The sequence below is a fragment of the Macrobrachium nipponense genome, chromosome 32 (genome assembly GCF_015104395.2).
Source record: "Macrobrachium nipponense isolate FS-2020 chromosome 32, ASM1510439v2, whole genome shotgun sequence".
NCBI lineage: Eukaryota > Metazoa > Arthropoda > Malacostraca > Decapoda > Palaemonidae > Macrobrachium > Macrobrachium nipponense.
In genome coordinates, this window is record NC_061094.1 from 54,222,186 (window position 1) to 54,227,185 (window position 5,000).

Sequence of the window (5,000 nt, forward strand, 5' to 3'; positions counted from 1 at the left end):
GCGCGAAGAATCGTACTTGAGTTTATGCAAGTGTGTGTGTGTGCGTGTGTGTGTGTGTGTCGTGTGTCGTGTGTGTTTAAGAACATACACCAAATTTATATCTCATATCATGACCTACTTATTAGTCACGCCGAGAAAAGTTTCCATTTTTTTTTCTTGTTTTCATGAAAATATCTGCAACTAGTTTATGATATGGACTGGGAATATAAATATGCAGTTTTTTCACTCCAATTTTGCCAAAAGAGTACTAATAATGCCTTTGACTGAAGGAACACGCGTAAATTACATGAAAAATTACATAGGGTCCAGGTTCAAGTAATAAATTTATTATTTCAAAAATTTTAATGGGTGATTTTTTTTTTTCGACATCCATAAGTAGTAATATTTAAGGGTACAGATGACCTTGACTATACCTTTGCTATTCAATACATAACTATAAAATGGAAATACTGCAATTCATCACGGGTTACGCTTACACCAAAATAAGTCATTTTCATGTTTTGGCAATTAAGGCAATTAGGGAATTAGTATGAAATAAACATAAATGTTTATCTTTTGAAAATAGGAAATAACTGATAATGAAAATTCAGAAAAGAATATAACTGAAAAGTTAATTTAGAGTTATCTAAAATGGGAAAACTTTTCCACATATATGGACACTCTATAGAGATAAAGTTCATAGCACTTTAGTCAAAATTCCATTTTTCATAGCATTTTTTATAGCATAACTATTTGTCTAACGCCTGCTGCTTTTAGCTACACAGAACTCATATTGAATAAGAGGAAAAAGTAATTTCATACCTAACATCGTCACATATTCAATAAGAGGAAAAAATCATTTTATACCTAACTCGTCACATATTCAATAAGAGAAAAAAGTAATTTTATACCTAACTCGTCATATATTCAATAAGAGGAAAAAGTAATTTTATACCTAACATCGTCACATATTCAGTAAGAGGAAAAAGTCATTTTATACCTAACATCGTCACATATTCAGTAAGAGGAAAAATATTTTAATACCTAACATCGTCACATATTCAGTAAGAGAAAAAAGTAATTTTATACCTAACATCGTCACATATTCAATAGGAGGATAAAAAGTAATTTTATACCTAACATCGTCCCACCAGCAGCATCCAGGACAACAAACAAGAACTACCCTCACCCAATTTTCCTTCCCAAATACGCAAACAATCTTGTCTGCGTACATTCACCGTCGCTGTACAAAGACCAACAGGAACGTTGGGGCTACCGGATTCCCGACTCTTCCAGTCGCCTAAATAAACACGTTTATGCACTATTTCAGGGGAGTCCTACAAGGCTCTTTCTGACTGTTATTCTCCTGAGCCTTTGGTGAATCTTGCTGTCCATTCTCTCCTCTCTATCTCTCTCTCTCTGTATGTATATATATTGATATATATATATATATATATATATATATATCTATATATATATATATATATATATATATATATATATATATATATATGTTGATGACACGTTTTTGTCCTATTTAAACAAGATTTTTAATGCAGATTCTTTCTTGGACTTCGTCAATACCCAATACCCCAACATAAATTACACTAGAAAAAGAATCTAATGGTAAACTCCCATTTTTGGATGTTCTTGTTTCCAAGAAACTCTGTAGGATTCCACACGGTATATATCGTAAAGGGCACATTTACGGGTTTAGGGATGAATTTTATAGCTCATGTTATTTCAATTTTAAATTAAACGCTGTTTCTACCCTCCTCCACAGGGCTTTTTACTCTGTCATCTATTTGGCTGACCTTTCATGAAGAAATAACAACTCTTTCAAACTATTTCAGGAACAACTGTTTTCCATCAAAACTATTCTTCAGACAGTTGAATATATGTTGAATAAGAAGATGACGCCACCTCCTCTATATCACACTGTCCCTAAAATGAATTTGTACGCGGTGTTCCCCTACATACAAAGTGACACTTTCAGGAAGAAATTTCTAACGATCATTCAAAGGAATTACCGGCCCTCAACCTGAAACTCATTCCGAAGAATCCCCGAACAGTTGGCTCACTCTTCAAGTTCAAAGACAAGCTCAGTCCTTTGTTGACATCCAACGTTATATATAAGTACAAGTGCCCCAGATAGTCAGGGGATCTATGTCGGATGTACAAAGAGGCTGTTGCGAGTGCGCTTGATGCTCACAGAGGGGTCAGCTTCAGAACTGGGAGTAGATTGTCTAGCCCTGAACAATCTAATATCAAAAACCATTCAAAAATATGTAAAACCTATATACACAATAAAGAGTTTTCAATAGTAGGACAGGTACGAAAAGAAAACGACTTAACAATACTGGAATCCATTATTATCAAATTGACTGTACCACCGTTAAACTCCCAACAAACGTCATCCACACAATTGTTTATTGCCTGATGGTCTTGTTGAGCTGTTTTTCTCTGTCTGTATGTTTGTTATTATTTCTCTCTCTTCTCTCTCTCTCTCGTCTCTCTCTCTCTCTCTCTCTCTCTCTCTCTCGGTCGTAACTATACGACTAGTATTTTTTAACTTCCTTCTGAGTAGGTTTGCACCAGCCATTTGCTTGTTTTTAAGTAAATGTTTTATCAATTATATTCTGAATGTTTAATGTAATTATAATATGTAATTCGGATTTTATTAGTTTATTGATCGCCATGTTCGCTTGTTTGCAGCCTGGAAAATGCAACTATGTGGAGTTGTGAACGTCGGCATATATTTTAATAAAATGGCATATGGATAGTGCCTTTCCCTGACCAGCCTTGGATTGTTCTTCGAACTGTTGCTCCGGAAATTGGAGTTATATATATGTATATATATATATATATATATATATATATATATATATATATATATATATATATATATATAAATAATACTTCAGGGGGTACCATGATACATTAGTAGATTGCCATAGTTTATTAAAAAACGTTTTCGCACACAATTCTCGTGCATCATCAGTCTGTGAACAATAAAAGTAAATACATTATAAAAAGGAATTCACAAAATTACAAGGTAATTAAAAATTAATGGTTTAAAAAGAAAAGAAAAAGCAGAAGTTAAAAGAAAATTAAAAAAATACGTTAAAACACTGTAAAAGAGAGAGAGAGAACTGAGACACCAACCATCCAGGCAGGCAAAAGATGAAGAAGGAATATCAAAACCTGACGTCCCAAACAAAAAGTCAGTTATGCCAATACGAGAGGGAAGCCGTGGTGTGATTGTTCAAAGAGGGAACTAGCCTTTTGATAAGTAATGACTCCAGAGTAGTTAGATGATCTGGGTCCTTTGTTATATCCATAATAGAGAAGTGCTGTTTCAAGACCTCTATTTTGCATATAGCAGCATGATTTTTTAATGTTAGAAACTCTGGTTGCTTAATTCTCTGGCCTTGTCGAAAACTGAAACCATGTGGCTGCAATATCTCGGAATTACTTCTTGTAATATTGATATCAAGAAATGCAAACTGTCTCTGTTTTCAATTTTGCCGATATAATCATTCTTATTCAGTATAACTACTCCCTTGCCTTTGTCAGGCTTGCATATCACTATGTCATCTCGTTTTTTCAGGGCCAAGAGTATCTCCAAATCGTTTTTTCTAAAAAATGGTGTCCAGGTTGTTCTTAAATTGGAATAAGTTTTATGTATCAGAGCAGACATTTTCTGTTGTAAGTTACCTGTATTCTTTACCACATCAAGTTTAATAAGTCTTTGAAACAGCACCTCAAAGAATGATTATATCGGCAAAATTGAAAACATTTTAACTGACACTACCAAATTCCAATCCCATGGTGATCCTAACTTTCTGGATATATATAAACGAGAAGATAGAATTAATAAATTCCTAAGAAAAATAAAAATAAAAATGATACTATTATAGATGATGCTACCTATCAAAACTTTTTGTAACTGGTTCTTCCTTTAGTATTTTATATGGTCTACCAAAAATACATAAACCAAATACCCCTGTCAGACCTATTATGGCCGCCTACAATAGCCCATCGATCTCTAAGTATTTAGCTGGTTTACTCTCTGAATGTAGTATTAATGAATATACATTAAAAACGGGTACAGACTTTCACAACAAATTATCAACCAGGATGGTGACTATTTTATGGTCAGTTACGATGTTGAATCACTTTTCACTAATGTACCATTAAATGACACAATTGATATTATTTTAAACAAGATTTTTATCAGCAATGATACTCTGTTTTACGGTTTTAATAGGGCTATTTTTAAACAATTTCTAGAACTTGCTGTGCAAGACTCCATGTTTGTTTTTAACCAGCAACTCTATTCGCAGGTCGATGGAGTTGCTATGGGATCCCCTCTAGGCCCCATTTTTTCCTAATTTTTTTTATGTGTGACTTAGAAACAAATTTTTAAATCAATGTGAGTCTTCCTTTAAACCAGCATACTACAGGAGATGTGTAGACGACAGTTTTTTCTCTTTTTAAGTACCCTTGGCAAAGCACACAGTTTTCTGGAATATATTATCAGCACACCCAAATATTCAATTTACGATGGAGGCGGAGAACAGAGACAGTTTGCCATTTCTTGATATCAATATTACAAGAAGTAATTCCGAATTCACCACAGCTGTCTATATAAAAAAGACCTATACAGGTTTAGCTAACAACTATTATAGTTCATGCCAAAGAACCTTCAAATTAAACACCATTTATACTCTTGTCCATAGAGCATTAAAATATTCGTCTAACTAGCCAACTTTCCATAATGAAATAGAATTTTTATTAGGTTTTTTCAGAAAAATTCCTATCCCAAAGACGTAGTACCTAAAGTTATCAATAAACTTTTAACCAAATTTCTCCAGCCACCGTTGCCCAACTTTGATGTTCCTAAGAAACTGTTCTTTGCTTCCATCCCTTTTGTGTTTGATACAAAATTCTCACGTAGACTGAAACAGATCATTGAACAAGAAATTCCCTGTCTTCAGTTAACTTATTTCTAATAATCC